The sequence below is a fragment of the Neophocaena asiaeorientalis genome, unplaced genomic scaffold, assembly GCF_003031525.2.
Source record: "Neophocaena asiaeorientalis asiaeorientalis breed wild unplaced genomic scaffold, Neophocaena_asiaeorientalis_V1.1 scaffold152, whole genome shotgun sequence".
NCBI lineage: Eukaryota > Metazoa > Chordata > Mammalia > Artiodactyla > Phocoenidae > Neophocaena > Neophocaena asiaeorientalis.
The window spans coordinates 1516844-1534261 of NW_020185338.1; the positions used below are offsets into that span (position 1 = coordinate 1516844).

Sequence of the window (17418 nt, forward strand, 5' to 3'; positions counted from 1 at the left end):
GCCGGTCCCTGGTCCCTGCCGCCGACGCTCCGCCGTCCTTCCCTCCCGTCCGCCGGCGTCGGGCTCAGCCGGGCCGGACGGAGCCGCGGCCTGGCCTCCGGCACCGGGACCCGAAAGAGGTGAGTGCGCCGGGCGGCTCGGGTGGGGCCTGGACAGCTCGCGGGCGGCGCAGGGGACCACCGACCTTCAGCAAGGCCGGGCCCGCCCCCTCCTGGGACAGAAGATTCCAAATCCAGTCTCGGATAAAGGCCTCTGTGGGGAGTGGAGAGGGGGAAGGGCCGGGAGGGAGGTCCTTGTCATTCCAGGGTACAAATTGATGGTGCTTTGGGGTCCCCCCTCGCAGAGGGTGTGCCGCAAGGGTGGCTTTTGTGGCGCTGCGGGCCAGAGGGGGCTGCCCTGCCCTGCCCAGGGCCCCTGGAGGCGGATCTGCAAGTCCAACACCGTCCAGATCCCCTGGGGACGTGCCCTGCCCCTGGGTACCTGCAGGCAGGTCCAGGGGAGAGCACTGGGGGAGAAGCCCAAAGACCCAGTCCCAGGCTGGGCGCTTTCCCGAGGGGGAGGAGGGTAGGGGGACTCCTATCTACTGAACGCCTGCTGGTGCCTAACTAATGGATGGAGATGAGCCCTCCATCCATTCTAGACTTTCAGCAAATGGGCCCTCAGCTCGGCAGTCGCCTCCGGTGGAGGGAGCTGTCTCTGCCCAGACAGCTCACACTATAGCTGGGGAGACAGACTGTAATTCAAGAAGTAAATGGGGGGAGGTCCGTCTTGCTTCTCCTTCTTGCCCCAAAAGACTAAGCTGACTGAGGGAGCACCTGCCCCCAGCAGTACAGCCCTGGACTAGTTAGCAACCCCCACACCTCCGCCATCAGTGCTCACAAGGGCCCCTTCTGTATCCACACACCAGTCACTAGGAGGATTCCCAGGATACCTGCTAGTCCCCTTGCAGGTTTCAGTTGAGGAGTCATCTCTTCCAGGAAGGCTACCCTGACTGCCCTGCTCTTGATCAGGTGCTTTTGTATGTTGGACTCCCACAGTGTGGCTCCTCCTGTCACATCATCCTCCAATCACAGCTGTTATCAGAGTATTGTAATTGCTGTGTCAATCCCAGCTTTCCCTTCTAAATCAGAGTTTCAGAAACTCAGCCATTCAAGTTCCATTTTATTATATGCATGATGTTTTTCTATGAATATTTTACTTTGGAGACTGGGTTGCTGCAGAACTTCTATTCAGGGAATAGAAACTTGAAACTTGCCATCACTATTTTCCGATCTCCCCTGTGCTCCTCAACAGCTTCTTGGGCAGAGTCCATCACTTGTTTTGGTACCTTGGATACAAACCCTGATACCTCAGAATGACCCCTGGGGTCCCCAACTGAAGACAAAGAGGGTCTAAGAACCCACATTCTAAGGAGAGGTCAAGGCCCAAGGCCCCTCCTTCTCCACTCCTCCAGGGCCTGGCTGCCTCGGTGTGTTGGGGACAGGAGGGAGAGGGACAGGAGTTTGTGTCCCATGATGCAGCTTGCCACCACTGAGATCCTCTTGCCCTGGGTCATCTCTTCTCACTGTCTAGCCTGCGCTGGCCCTGCTGCCCCCTGTGTGGCTCCTCAGGGGCACAAGGCCTAGTTCCTCAGAGGTTCCTTGTTGGCCATGTCCCGCCCCCATCGGACAGCCCTCCTGGGAGCTGTCAGCTCTTTCCTCCTCATCCACTCAGCCACATAACCCTGTATGACAGTTGCAGGGCGTGTAGGTCACTCACTGTCCACTGGCTGCCTCCTGTCTCTCTCCAGGTTGCTTTTCTTCCTGTCCAAAAAGGCACACTGAGCCGATTAGCACATCCCTTGCCTAAGCAGGCCCTGTCCCCTGGGCTCCTCTCCCTGCAGCAGCCGCCCACCCCGCAGCTCTAGGAGAATTCTCCTGCAGAATCTCATAGCCAGTCAGTGCGCACCTCAGATCCCAATTCCCACTCCCCCCTCCCCAGTACTGAGCGTGTGTGTGTGTGTGTGTGTGTGTGTGTGTGTGTGTGTGTGTGTGTGTTGGGGGTGGGGATTAGAATGGGGAGGTCTTGAAGGAGTGGTCAGACCCATCACTGAGGGACGCTGCCTTCAACTGGACCCCAGTGGTCAACTCCAGGGCAAGAGGAAGAACCCCCAACTCATGGTTCTAGTATACTTAAATACACTTATTTTTAATAAAATTTTAATAGAAATTGTGATCTACTCCCAGAAGTGGAAAATCAGTGCCCCCTGCCACAAAAGGAAGGTAATTAAACAAATAAAAACAAGGAAAACCAAGCCGTGGTATGAAACTTTAATTAGCACCTGTTGCCTGCAGAATATGCCTGAGGCTGGCTCTCTAGGTTACAAAGGGAGATTAGCAAGAATTAAAGTGGTGCTTGAGACATAATGGCACCCACCTGAGACTTTATCCTTAGTGTGATAAAATGGATTAGGACAGAATTGGACTGGGAATAACAAACTTTTATGGCTAAACTCCTATCGGTCAGCACCTGCTGAGTGCAGAGCACCACACAGAGCCCAAAGCAATAAAGAACAAACCTTCAGTCCATCCTGTGATGAAGGGTCACTTCCTCCAGGAAGCCCACCCTGATGCGCCCCTTTGTACAAGCCATACCTCCTGCTGTAAGGCTTTTCGTGTTTTATTATAATGGCATATTGGCTTCCACCAGGTCTGTCTCACTCACTTCACTGTCCAGGTACCCCCCGCAGGGCCTGGAGCACAGGTGTTGAATGGACAGATGAATGAATAATGAATGAATAGCTAGGCTGACCTCCTTGACTTTGGTCCCACGGGGCTGCTTCCAGTAATGCCTTACCTTCCTCCTCCTCCTCGCTGTCCAAACCCCACACCCTCCATCCTTCAAGGCCCTGCTGAGGGTTCAGCTTCTCCAGGAGGCCTTGTTCAACCCACTGAGCCTGCCCTGAGCTCTCTTGCCCCTGAATAGTCCCTCCCTGGCTGTGCCTATGCCCAGGGGACATTCGGTTCCAGGGTCCGGTGTGTCCCCACACATCCAGAAGGAAAGCAGTGTGGGTGACACCACAGGTACTCAGTAGCTACCGTGGAGTGACGCAACATGGTGCCTCCAAGGATGCGGCTGTGTTGGGTCTCGGCAGCTCTACTGAGTTCCCTGTTGGTACTGTAACAAACTAGCACAAACTCAGAGGCTTCCGACAACACAAGTTGCTTATCTTACAATTCTGGAGGTCAGAAATGGGATTCCTGGCCGAGTTCCTCTGTGGAGGCTGTAGGAGAAAATCCATTTCATTGCCTCTTTCACCTTCTGGAAGCTGCCTGCATTTCTTGGCTCAGGGCCAACTTCCATCTTCAAAGCCAACAATGGCTGGTGTCTCTCACCCTACATCATCCTGACGCTCTCCTTCATCTGCCTCCATCTTTCACCCTTGTGATGACATTGGGCCCACCTGGATAGCCCAGGATAACCTCCCCATCTCCAGATCCTTCATCACATCTGCAAAGTCCCTTTTCCCATGTAAGGCAACATATTTACAGGTTCCAAGGATTAGGACATGGGCATCCTTGACAGAGGCCACTATTCTGGCTACAGCTGTCCCGTGGTAGTCTGAGGGCACTGTGGCCGGTGGTATATTAACAATAGCTGACATTTACCGAGCCCTACGCTGGGCCAGGAACTGTTGGGAGCACATTACACAACATTCTGTGAGGTAGGTGCCATTCTTATCAGCCTCACTTCACAGATGAGGCCCTAAGAGGTTCAATAACTTGGCAAGTGGCAGAGCTGGGGTTTGAACCCAGGCTGTCTGGCTCCAAGGAACATCTCCTAATTTTGAGGCTACACGGCTTCTCTGGCACCATTATACCCCCAGGACACTAGCCAACAGCCCGGGAGCAGGCCAGGCAAGTTCTGAAGCCCAACACAGAGGGAGAATTTTCGCCAAGATTTTCTGGGTGAGACCCCATATAGGCTATGAATTGTTTGCCAGTCATCTCTCATTTCAGCCCTTTCTCACCATCCTACCATGCATACACCATCAGAGGCACCTAAGCTTATCCAGGGAAGCTGAAGGGAGCTTCCAAGTGTTCCTTTTAGGGGCTCCAGGCAAGTAAGTCTGGAAGAGTTCAGGGAATCTGAGCCGGAGGGGCACACATAAGGCTTCCGCAGGCACTGGATGAAGAGGGTGTCCTACCATTTAGTGAGCACCCACTAAAGGCAGGCATAGTTGTAAGAGATTTATTCTTATTAACTCATTTAATACAACAGCCCTGTGAGGTACTGTTGTTATCCCCATTTCACAGATCAGGAAACTGAAGCACAGAGAGGTCATGTGACTTTCTGAGGTCACACAGCCAGTGCGAAGAGCCACGATTTGATCCATTCTCCATAAGCAAGAGAACGAAGGAAGAGGCTGGTCAACCCCAGCCTGGCCTGGCACACCTGACTTCAGTCAGCCAAACCCTCTTTTGTGCCTTCCCAGCATAACCTACTGTCTTTGCACCTGCTAGGCTGGGCTCCTGCTTTCTGTGTCAGCCAGATTTATATTTCATTCTTACACCCATCTCCATTATTAACCCCATTTTCAAGAAGAAACTGAGCCTCCGAGAGGCTAACTTGCCAGAGCTCTTAACAACCAAAGCACAACAGATACGGGATTTGAACCCAGAGATTCAGATGCTACCGCATCTCCCAACTGCCTCAGCCTGAGAAGCCCAGCCTGAAGTCCTCCAGGAGTCCGAAGCCTAGCCAGGAACACGACACGGGCTCCCCAGCTCTCCAGGTGCGCTCGTGCTTCACCTGGACTCGAGCTCAGAGTTTCCTGCCTTTGGGTGTCCACATTAGTCACACTCTGTCTGAGAGCCCACAGATTATCTGAGTGGGAGCGGAAACACTGTGGCGTTAGGTCAGTTGTCCGATTAATCAGCTCAGGCCTGAGCCTGCTGGAGTGTGGTTGATGCCAGAAAAGATAATTTTCAGAAAAACCAGCTCCTTGTTGCCTGAAACCATCGTGGGAGTTGCTTGACTCAGCAGTGGCAAGTATTTCTCAAAAAGAAAATTGTCCACCTGAATGAGGAACTAGGAAGCGCTCAGTGACAGGAAGTCCAGGACAGGGGAATCTGACAGAGGAGGCCTGGGGCTGAGCGGTGCCAGAGATGAGCTGGCACTGGAGCCGAGTGAGGAAGTAGGGACTCATTCCGTCGTTTGGGGGATAAGGAGAGATTTCCTGTGAGTCTGGCCAGCTGTGCTAATTGGAAGAATGAACCGGCAAAACAGTGTTTTAAAGTAGATAATCCGTATGCCTTGTGAAATATGCACACATCCTTCCATTAGTGTGAGTTCGCCATGTAGATGCATCTGGCGACATCCACTTCTGCATCAGTCAGAGTCCCTGCGGGAAGCAGAGGCCACTCAGGTGGGGTGACTGGGGAGAGGTTAACACAGGGATGGTTTTCAAGGGTGTGTGTAGGGTTAAGGGGATCAACGTAGGACGGTGCAGCACCTTGGGACTAGCATCTCTGGGGAGCTGTTACTGTCCCCAGGCCTGGAGGAGGAAGCGGGGAGAGAAGAGCAGGAGAGAGACTCCAACAGGAGCAGACGACTTCAGTAAAGAGAGGCAGCCAGCTGGAAGCAACACCGGCTGGGGGATAAATACACCCCCAGCCCCAGTCCCCAGCCATCCTCTGATCCCAGTGAGTGCTTCCCCTTGGCCAAACCCAACAGAAGCCGGAGGGCAAGGGAACCCTGTGATACTGTCAGTAGAGTAGGTGGAGAAGGGTGAAGGGTGGATCTGGGTGGGCCAATAAAAAGTCCTCCACACACTTCCAGCCTCAGGCAACAAGCTTCCATCCTTTCCATCAGCTGCCATTTCTGAGCTCCTGCTGTGTGCCTCCTCAGGCTTGACACCGGTAAAATGCAAATGCCAAGACCAAAACCCCACAAGAGCCTGGAAAAGAAGAAATGGACACAATTGTCACTTGCGCCGGGTATGGAGAAATTCTGACCACGTCTCCAGAGCCCAGCCCGATGTGGAAGAGGATTTCTGTGGGCGAGAAAGACAGTTAGTGCAGCATTTCAAATCAGCATTCCATGAGCATGGGCCATCATTTACCATTCTCTGGGTCCCGAAAGGTTCTGGAAAACAATACATGCTTCACGTTAACTGAATAAGCTGTTTGTTGTTTATATGGCCAATGCCAGATTTCGTTACAAATTCTGCTGGCCCTGCCAAGGACTGGACATCTTGACGCCAAGAGGCACAGCAAAGTCTAGCCAAAAGGTGACTTTGCAGGCAGTGCAATGAATCTCTTTGCTTCTCCAAATCTAGCATTTTCTTAGGAAGAACATAGCCAGAGATGCCAACCCTCTATTCCACAGGCCAATTCTGGATCTTTAAGTAAGTGGTATAGGTACCATGCTGTTCCGTCTCTAAAAAATGAAGTGTCAGTCAAAATAGAGTTTGTTTTAATTGAAGACTGTTTAGACTGTGGAAGGTTCTAGATATGTTTGGACATCTGTAAACAGAGACTGAGGGCTAGAAAAAGAGAGGCAGGGAGAGAGGAACACCAAGTACTGCCACACGGCCCCAACTCCAGAGGCCACCACCTGATAGGTTACAACGTGTACAGGCCCACCCTTGGAACCGTGCAATATGGCATCCCTGGCAGGATTCACTTGGTAATAAACTTTCTACACGGCAGGCACTGTACCCCCTGAGAGTCCGAATCCTGGATCTAGCAACTGGTGACGGACTTTAACAGCCCGCTTCTTACAGCCCGCTTCTTTCCGGGAGGGATAGGATGAGGCAGAAGGTAATTGCTGCAGGAAGCAGCTTCGCGGGTGGGACTCCATTCAAGTCCTGGCTCAGACACTCAGCACTGAGTAGCCTTAGGCAATTCACTGAAGCTCAGTTTCCTGATCTGCAAAATGCAGAGAATAAAACTGCAGTAAACGTTCAAAAGATAAGAGCTATATATAAAAGGGTATTTGGAGTGTACAATAATAACAGCTAACATCGGTTGAACCCTAATAAGTGCTGCGTGTTGAGCTATACTTGATTTAACTCATGCAATCATCTCAACCTCTTTGTTTTGTTTTAACGTCTTTATTGGAGTATAATTGCTTTACAATGGTGCGTTAGTTTCTGCTGTATAACAAAGTGAATCAGTTATACATATATCCCCATATCTCCTCCCTCCTGCGTCTCCCTCCCACCCTCCCTATCCCACCCCTCTAGGTGGACGCAAAGCACCGAGCTGATCTCCCTGTGCTATGCGGCTGCTTCCCACTAGCTATATTTCCATGTCCCCATTTCACACACAAAGAACCTGGCACAGAGAAGTTAAGGGATTTGTCCAAGGTCACCCTACTGTCAGGTAGCAGAGGTGAAATTCAAACTCCGGAATTCAGGCACTCTGGATTTGGTCCAAGCCAAACTCTTAACAACTACTTTCAGTATGGCAATCTTTAAAAAGTATCTTTTGGGCTTCCCTGGTGGTGCAGTGGTTGAGAGTCCGCCTGCCGATGCAGGGGACACGGGTTCGTGCCCCGGTCCGGGAAGATCCCACATGCCGCGGAGCGGCCGGGCCCGTGAGCCCTGGCCGCTGAGCCTGCGCGTCCGGAGCCTGTCCTCCGCAACGGGAGAGGCCACGACAGTGAAAGGCCAACGTACCGAAAAAAAAAAAAGTATCTGTGCATTTTTATGGCATGAATATAGTTAATCCAGAAAACTCCACTTATGAAGATTTTGCAAGGAGGAATTTCAAAATGAGGACCAGCAGAAGAGGCTGTTGCGGCCTGTGAGAAGAGCCCGCTGGGAGGTTGCTGGGCGTGTGCCCAGCAGGAAAAGCAAAATGCCCTGCCTGCCCCTGCTCCCTCGGCCTCTCCTTCCAGGGTATCTTCTGCCCACCTGCCCACTGTCCATTTCCTTCCAGAGACTCACCTAGCAGCCCCATCACAAAGTGTGGAGCTTTGAGGTGCCCAGAAGAGTCAGCAGAAGGTGAGCCATCAATCTGCCTCTTTACCTTCCTACCTGCACTCCAGCCGCCCTCTAGCCCTAACCCCCGACGTCTGTCCTGACAACCAGCCACACAAGCTTCTGCAGACTCCTGCAGCACCCAGTCCCAGACACTCACTTCGCAAACAGGAATAGGGCGCCTGGCTCTGAGCCCGGCACTGGACCCGGAATGAGGGCCCTGTAGAGGGGTAGCTGTGGGCCAGTGACCCCAGTGGGCAGTGCAGAGAATGCTGGGAAGGGAGCTAAGGGACCAGGGAGGGGGCTCAGCACGAACTGCCTGGGATGACCAAGAAGGCTTGCTAGGGGAGGTGACGTTCACATCTTAAAACCGCGGCGAGAGTTCCGGTGGTGGGGGCAGGAGGCCTTCTGAGTGGAGACGGACACAGGAGCTCAGGTGTGCAGGTGTGAAAGAAGATGCTGAGGGTAGAGCAAAGGGTGGCTTGGGATAGGATGCAGGTGGTGATGAGGGCTCTGGACTCACCTGCTTGGGTTTGAATCTCATGGCCTCTACTTATTACCTGTGTGACCTTGGGCAGGTTACTTGACTTCTCTGTGCCTCATTCCCCCATATGTAAAATGGGGATAATAATAGTATGCTGAGGATCAAATGAGTTCATGCGTTTAAGTGCTCAGAACAGTGCTTGGCACACAGTACGTACTCAGACACTCAGAGCTGTGACTATCGTTAGTGATTTTGTCTGTGAGCTTGTGGGGCAGAGGGCCCTAAAGCCTCCTTGCATTCTCAGCAAAACCGTTAGGAGGTCCCCTATGCTGTCCCTGGCCACCTCTGCTGCAGGCCCACTCAAGTCTTGGGAGGCACCCCAGCAGGGATCCAGGAGACAGCAAACCTAAGTGCAGACCCACCTCACTGCCCATCGCCCCCTCCCCCCACCCCCGGGCTCGGCACCGAGGTCCAGCAACCGGGAGAGGCGGAGAGAGGCCCTGACAGCAACAGGACACTGCATCTGCTGAGTGGCTACTGATGTGCTGGTGCTGGGGACACAGAGGTGAACGGTACCGAAACGTCGCTTCATGGACTCTCCTTACCTAGAGGTTCTGATGTGGCTGGAGAAGGACCCTGGTCCTTTTGCAGCCATGCCCAGAGTGAGCCCACACTGGCAGCTCCGGATCCTGTCGCCGGGACCCAGGAGAGCTGGACCTCCAAGCCGGGTCTGCGCCACTTTCAGCGGCTCTTCCTGGCCGGCGCCTAGCCTGTGGACTGTGGTCACAGCGAAAGGCAGGGCGCTGATGGGCAGGGCTGGGTGTGCCCGAGGGGGACGGGAGGAATGGGGGGAGGGGTCGGGAATCGGGACACATTGTGGCTCCGTGTTCCGAAGAGGAGGAGGGGAGTCTGGCCGGGAAGCGGGCCGCCAGCGTCCGCAGACCACCCTGGCCGGCAGCCCGAGGACGCGGTGTCCACCCCGCTGGCCGCGCGCCGGCCGTAGGAGGGACGCGGGCGACGCGCGGGGTGACTGCGGCCGGCGCCCCGGCCTCTCGCCGCGCAGGTACGTGCCCCCGCCCCCAGGCGGCCGGGCGGGATGTCTCCGCCTGCGGTTGCCGCCGGGTTTAGCAACCACCCACTTGGCTGGCACCGTGGCCACCTGGTAATTACTTCCCTTCCCCGCCCCCCCCAAAAAAAGTCAGACAGCTAACTCTTCTCCTCCTAGAGCTCGAAGGCACAGGTGATCCAGAGATGCCGTGTGGGCCAGGCTTTCCTTGCCCCAAATCTGCCCGGTCCCTCTCACACGAAGGGCAGCTCATTAGGCACACGGCGGGATTACAGGGGCCAGAATAAGACCCCCTGCCACCGAGGGAGGGGAAAGCTTCCGTGACTGGACAGAGGAGCGCGGGTGGGGTGGCTGGTTGGCAGCCCCCCCACCCTGTCCCCGCCCACCTGCAATCAAGCGGGCCCAGGTAATCCTGGAGCTGGAGAACAGACAACCGCGGGGAAGGCTCTTTGGGCTTTAGCGGTGGGCAGAGGAGAAAGCGCTGACTTGGAGCCAGAGGCTGTGTGGCTTTGGGCAGGTCACTTGCTGTGGCTGGGCCTCTGTTAAATGGAGATTAATACTGGCCACGCCACTTCACAGAGGGCTTGTGGGACAAAAGAGATGTGGGAATGGTCTGAAACTCTGCAAAGCTGAGATGATATGGTTAGGTTTGGCTTCAACCCCCATGCCCACCAACACACATAAGCTTCCAAAAGAAGGAATGAGGGAAAAGAATTCCTGAGCCTAACAGAGGAAGCACGGCTGGAGCAATGTGGTTGCTTTAGACTATATAGATTAGAGTATCTGTACTCGAGAGCCTAGTTCCAGAACCAGATGGCTTGGGTTCAAATCTGGACTCTAACACCTAGAGCTATTGCCTTGGGCAAGTCACATACCCTCTTTTAAGCCTCAGTATCACCATCTGTGAAATGGGCATGATAATAGAGTATACCTCCTAGAGCATGAGATCATGCAGGTAAAGATCTTGCCCTAAAAGCCTTGCAGTGTCCCCTAAATATTAGTTCTGAGTATTCATGTTATTACTATTATGTTGTGTCCTTCTGGGTACAGGACACACTGTAGGGAAAGAAGACTGGTCTAACAGCAAACAAAGAGTGAAAAACAGAGTTTCATCTTTCCTATCTGGCTGCTCTCAAACAAGATGCCTTACCTCTCTGACCCTTAGTATCGCATGGGAAAAATGGAGACTATTACACTCATCTCACACAGTGTGATAAGCCCTCATGTGATTTTGGAGGAAAAAAACCCAAAAAACCTTTTGTTCCAGTTATCTTCTGTTACATCACAAACCACTTCAAAAGATAGTAGCTTAAAATAGCTCAGCCCTTTTGCTCATGAATCTGCAATGTGGTCAGGGCTCTGTGGGGATAGCTTATCTCTACTTGCAGCATTAGCTGAGATGACCCAGCTGGGGCTGGGGGATCTTTCTCCAAAATCACACACTCGTGTGGTAATCCAGTTGACCCTGGCTGGCAGCTGGGGCTGTCGCCCAGGGTCTAGGTTCCTCTCAATGTGGGCCTCTCTGAGGCTACTTGGGCTTCCTCACAGCATGGCACCTAGGTTTCAAGAGCAACTATCCCAAGAGACAGGAAGTAAGAGCTGCCAGTGTCTTTAGACCTGGACTCAGAAGCTGATACAGTGTGGCTTCCACTTTATTTTATTGGTTAGGTAGTCACAGAGCCCACCTAGGTTCAAGGGGAGGGGACTTATACCCCACCTCTCCATGAGAAGATGAGCAAACAATTTCCAACCATCTTGAATCCACTACAACTCGAAAGCTTTTCCTTTTCCTTTTTTTTTTTTTTTCCTCTGGGTGCCATGGTAACAAATTAATTAATCTTGGCAGGGGACATAGGTTTTCTTCTAGGAGAAGACCAGCAGAGATACAAATATCCATGACTAGGGCCTTATCGCAGAGCTTGTTTGGTCAGGATCAGTTTCTCTGGGTCTGATTCTGGGCTGAGGGAGCAGGCGTGCAACATGGCAGCTTCTCTAGTGTCTGTTTTCTTGGAACCTCTGAGGCTTCAGTCATCAGCTCTGCCAACCCCATGCCTTTCAAACAAGAGGGAGAAGCCAGAGAGAGTAATTTGAATTCAGAAAACTAGATTTTAGCAGGTGGCCCAGGCTGAGTGTAATGAGCATCTCTATAGCTCTTACTCACTGGGGAAGTCTGTTTCTCAAGAGGGTTGCTGCCCGGGTGTTTGGAGTGATTGCTGTCAGACATTATTCGGTTATTAATTGATAGGTTGGAGCACTCTGGGGCTGGAGGCAGGAGGCTGGTGGGGGTGGCAGGTGGGGAGGGGGGTTGCCTTGGCAACCTTGGGGCCTGTGGTTGGTGCCCTGGCCTCAGAGCAGGAAGGATGCCCCAGACAGCTCAGACCTTCTCAGACAGACCACAGAGTCTCCAGAGAGATACCAAAGTCTGTCAGGCTTCTGCTGTAATGCATTTTCACATGTGGCCACCCACCCACGTGCCCTCAGAGTCAACCCTCTTCCTGTTGCCTCATCCCATATCCTGACAGCCTCCCCCAGTCTGTTAACTCCTAACTTCAATTTCAGCCACACGGGCCTTCCAGGCGGGCTGCAGAAAGCAATGGAGTTCAGATTCATTTCTTCATTCAAATGTTCAACACGTTTTTGTTGTGCATTTTGGGCCAAACCACCTTCTCTCCAACAGAGAACAAAATAGACCCAGCTCCTTCTTCCTCGTGGAGCTTACTGTCCGGAGGGGAAGATGGGCATCGACACACCATCATACAAATTTCCGTGCACTGCATTGAGAATTATTAAAATACAGTTAATTCAGAACTTGACTTGAATCCCAGCGCTGCCACTTGCTAGCCTGGTGACCCTTGGTCTCTTCGGTGGTAAAGCTGGGATAATAATAATTTTCCTGCAGGATTGCTGTGAGGCACCATCAAGACAGCTTGTGGAAGCACAGTGCCTTGTACGTTGAGGTAGCTCACAGCGTGTAAGCACCCACCCCTGTGCCCTAGTCCAGTGCCATTTGTCATTCGGATGTCACGGGCCACCTTCAGTCTGTATGAAGAGTCCTGGTCCCAGCTCCCTGGCCAGCTCGAGACTTCTGAGTGGTGAGGCCTTTGTGTTTGATCGCGCTGGCTGCCAAGATGGGAAGATGCAAGCAGAGGTCAGAGTGGTACAATGTGAGATGGACTCAGTCTGCCACTGCTGGCTTTGAAGACGGAAGGGGGCCACAAGCCAAGGAATGACAGAAACGTCTAGAAACCGGAAAAGGCAGGGAAATGGATTTCCCCCCATACCCTCCAGAAGAAATGGAAGCCTGCTGACACTTTGATTTTAGCCCAGCGAGACCCACTTTTGGCGGCCAGACTGTAAGATAAGAAATGTGTGTTGTCTTACGCTGCTAAATGCTGTGGTAATTTGTTTCAGCAGCAACAGGAAACTAGTCAAGAGCCCTGTCTTTGGAGTCAAACAGCTCTGCAGTTTCCCCGCTGTGTGACCCCAGGCAAGATGCTGGCGCCCTCTGAGTCTCGTTGCCTTGCCTACAAAATAGGGTTGAGGTGGGGGTTAAAACAGGAAACATTTGGAAGGCGCTTAGCACGTGCTCCCAAAATGGCAATGACTTTGCTCCCTGATCCCAAGTTGCTCCCACCTCTTCTCTGACGCCACTTGGGAGGGCAGCAGTGCCAGGTACTTTGGGAGGTTCTCTGCTGGTCCTCCTCTGGGTTTTTAAAGCCATCCTAATTCACACCTGGCCACTTTGGAACTTGCAACAATGCGCGCCTTGCATCGGCTCCTCTGACGGAGGTGTGTGCTGATGTGTAAGGCCTGGGAAGGCCAAGGCCAGCGTCCAATGCGCAAGTCAGCGAAGGTCCCTGCAGTCAAACAGCAGACGGCTCGTGATGGGCATTTCTTGTATTTGTCAGAGCCCTTTGGGAGCCCCCAAGGCCTTTACCCCAACTAGCCCCAAATCAGTAGAGTACCCATGGGGAATACAGTAGGACACCATAACAAACGTCCTACCAAGTTGGCCTGCCCATCCTTCACCCTGTCTAGGGAGACTCGGATGGTGGGGCAGGACCTTCTAGCCCGAGGGAGTGGTTTCATCACCAGCACCGCCACCACCATCCTAGTTCATCCTAGTTTCTAGTCCTTCCTTCCTGTTTTAGATTAAAGAAAAAAACCTTAGCACCAAAGTAGAACACAGTAAGGGTGTTCTTTTCTCTTCCTGAGTGGGCATTTCACAGAGGACCTGGGCTAGCCGATTCAATGTCAGCTTCATCTCTCCATCAGCAGTTCCAAAGGCCAAATAGGAAGGGAGGTGGAGGGGGTCCCTGGGCCTGGGGAAAGGGGGGGACACAGTGCCATCAGAGGTTCCCACAGGTATAGATGCTGATGGTGTAGACAGCCTGTGTGTGCGAGTCCTGTTAGGCTGGGCCGCCCTGTACAGAGAACCAGGGGTGTGCTCTTTGGTCGGTGTGTCCTGGGGGTAGCCAGGCATTCACCACTGAACCGATCCTGCACTCCTCCCCGCACAACTCCTGTCCTTTCATATGGCATCAGGGAGAGCCCACAGACTTCTACACTCGGAAACAGCTTCTGGGGCTTCCCTGGCGGTTCAGTGGTTAAGACTCCGCTCTTCCACTGCAGGGGGCACGGGTTCGATTCCTGGTTGGGGAACTAAGTTCCCGCATGCCGCGCTGCACAGCCAAAAAAAAGAAAAAAGAGAAAATAGCCTCTATGTCTACAGGCACCACTGCATTGTAACAAGGCAGAGGCTTCTGGTGCAGCTGACAGAGGAGCATTTGCTTGAAGGCCCAGGCCCTGCAGAGGGGGATTTTTCCTGGGCCCCCTACCAAAACAGCCCCCCATCAGGACTGTAGTGATTCACTCTCTGGAGGAGATGAAACCACAGATCACCCAACAAAATAGGGGTAATGCACATCCTCAGTGACCCCCACTCGTGGTGGACGTTGGCTTCCTGGCTCTAGCAACGTTCCTACAGTCAGCTTCCAAGGGGACACCTTGGAGGGAGGAGGTTAAGCCGAAATAGCGCCACAGCCGATTTGGAGAATCACAGCTCTATCATTTAGCTGTAAGACCCTATCTAGAGCCTTTGCCCCTTTGGGCCTGAGTTTCCCCATCTGTAAAATGAGGCTGAGCTAGGTAACCTCCGGGGGTCCCGTCGGCCCTGCCGTGCTGAGGGAGTTTAGGAAAGAGTCCTGAGAGCCAGAAGACCCCATGAGGCCAGAGCCCCGTGCTGGCTCCCCGCTCTGGGCCGCGCTGTTTAAAGACGCTGACGCTCGCCTTACTCACGACCCAGAGAATTCCTCTGATGCCGTAGCTCTGTTGGTCTGCACAGCAGGATCCACCCGCCTCCACATCAGTGCTTCTCCTCCTGGCCGCCCTCTGGAATCGCCCAGAGAGCTTTTAAAAACACTGGCGCTGGCACCTTGTCTCCAGAGAGTGTGATTTAATTCATCTGGGGTGTAGCCTGGGCAATGGTATTTTTTATAAGCTCCCCAGGTATTTGCTAATGTAGTCGTGACCCACTGACCCAGATGTTGGCTGCTAGCGGCTGAAGGGTGACTGCCCGGGGGTGGGAGTGGAAACAGCTTCCCTTGCCCCTGCTGATGTGCCATTGCTCTTGTGTCCATGGTACTTTCTAGTTATCTGAGTGTCAGCCTGTCTGGCTCAAGTCAGGATCCCTGGCTCAGGGAGTTCAACATCCTGTATCTCCTGGTGTCTTGTAGGTGCTCACAGGTGGTTGGATAGGAAGAATCAGGGTACCCTGCTCCTCCTGCATCCCCCAAGTCCCTGGGGTCCCTGCCCCTAATTCAGGCTTTAGCATTTTCCGCAAGGTCTGGGGTGCACGGGAAGGCAGGCCCGGGGTGCCTGGAGGGAGCTGTCCTGCCGCCCTCATCCTCTGGCTGGCAAGTTTTCCTCACAGCCACCCAGCCTGACACCAGATCTGAGTTCACATGATTCTGCCACAGCTCAGGAATGGGCAGCCTCCAGCTGGGATTTTCTAGTCTGAGCTGGGAGGAGTGGCCGGCAGGAGACCGCAGGAGGGGGAGCTTGGGTCCTGGCTGCAGGGTTACCCGGGGCGGGGTCCGCCAGGGCTTGGCCAGGGGCGTTCAGTCTCCTCCCCAGGCCTCTGCGAGCCAGCGAGCACTGGGACGAAGCCGGCTCTTTGAGGTTTGAGGGCAGAGCTTTGCCGGGCGGGCAGAGAGGACCCAGATCCCCTGAGGCTGCTGCTCCCTCACCTGGCGGCAACCACAGTCCCCTTCCTGGGGTCCGGACCCTGAGCAGGCGGGGGTCAGTCCAGCTGTTTCTAAACAGGATCATGACCCATGAGCGGCTCCGGAAATCAATTTAGCAGCTCACGCCCTTAAGAAAAACAAAATAGAGTGGAATGATCAGAGTGCATGACAAGTGGTAGGGTAAGTACTGCTCTGGGTCTATGTGTGTCTGTGTGTGTGATGTCTCTTTGTGCTGGTTACAATGACAAGTGCATTCCTCACTGTGGTCTGTGGTCAAAAGAGCTCAAAGGCAGCGAGTTGGTGCCTAGAAGCCTGGGTTCTGGATTCAGATCCACCCCCACTTACTGTATGAACTTGAGCAACTAGGTTAGCCTCTCTGGGCTTCAGATTCTATGAAATGGGTTCACAGTGTCAGCCCCATCGACTCACAGCAACTTTGTGAGCCCAGATGGGCTTGAACTCTGAGACCGTTATGAGGGCTTTAGAAATGAGGTTGTGTCCTTGCTGTTGCCGGATTGAGGCTATGTAGGGGAAAGCTGGGGACTAAGGGGAAAATGCAGCCTGATTCTACTGCCACCCCAGAGGGAAACATCAACAGCCTCTGAAAAGGGTACTTTTAGGAAATGAAACAGCCCTGTTTAAAGCGTGTTTAAACACGCTGAGGAAACTCCCCAGCTCGGCATGCTGGGGGTTCCCCTGAGCAGGGCCGCCCGGCCAGGGACTAACTGTGTGCGTGCCAGTGTGCCACGACCGGGAAGAGACGGGCGACAGATTAAACCACTGTTTATGTGGCAGCTGAACGGCACTGGCCACCTCTGCCTTCTGGTTTGGAATGTGCAGGCGGCTCCCAGCTTGAGTCAGAGGCCCTTCATGCCTTTGGGGAGCTTAACCGCTCTTGGACGTTCAGGTCCTCGGAGGCCTCTGTGCTGACGGGCGTTTGTCTAACAGTCTTGCTCTTAGTGCTGTGCTGCTTGCTGTGTAGTCTCCCGGTTTCTTAGCTGGATGATAAAATGAGGTAGATGCAGCAGCTCTGTGTTTTGATTCTTTGCCCCAATCCCCTCCACCTTGGGGGTCCCAGCCCCAGGCACACAGTAGCTTTTCCTCCATGGGTGGTGAGGAAATGGTTGACCTGCCAGGTGCAGGGGGCTGGCCCAGGCCCAAGCCTGGTGGCCTCGTGGTGGCATATGTATGGGCTGCAGCCTGGCAAAGCCTGGAGGTGAGGGTGGTCACTCTGTAACAACTGTGATGAACAGAAAGATAGCGCGGTGTGAAGGAAAGCGTGGACCAGTCTGAGTTCAAAACCTGGCCTACGTCGTAGCTGTGGAATTGTTGCCGAAAGCTCAGCTTCTCCGCACACCAGAGCCGAATCGCATCTTGGAGACAGAGTTTTGGGTGAAGTAGAAAAGGATAGCTTTATTGATTTGCCAGGCAAAGGGGGACCCTGGGCAGGGGGAGGGTCCCACCTCGAAAAACTATGTGTTCCAATCCCAGAGGATCTGATGAAGGGTTTTATAGCAATGGTTCAAGGGTGCGATCTCCGACAAGATTAGGGTGTGCTTAGGGCCTGCACTGCTTTAATCTTGTCTCAGGTGATTGGTCTCCTAGTCTTGAGGAGCTTCTCTGGTCCCTTTTTTTTTTTTTTTTTTTTTTTTTTTGG

General features: G+C 53.4%; 1 protein-coding gene across 2 annotated transcripts in view; it reads left to right on the forward strand.

Moving 5' to 3' along the window:
* The window catches only part of GPR68 (G protein-coupled receptor 68), a 27371-nt gene continuing 9953 nt past the window's right edge, over positions 1-17418 (forward strand). The window contains exons 1-2 of one of the 2 annotated variants that reach the window (XM_024736329.1): positions 1-119; positions 7926-7990. The gene's annotated coding sequence lies outside the window, so the exon portion shown is untranslated. The remainder of the gene's footprint in view (positions 120-7925; positions 7991-17418) is intronic. The other variant, XM_024736327.1, reaches the window with a different exon arrangement.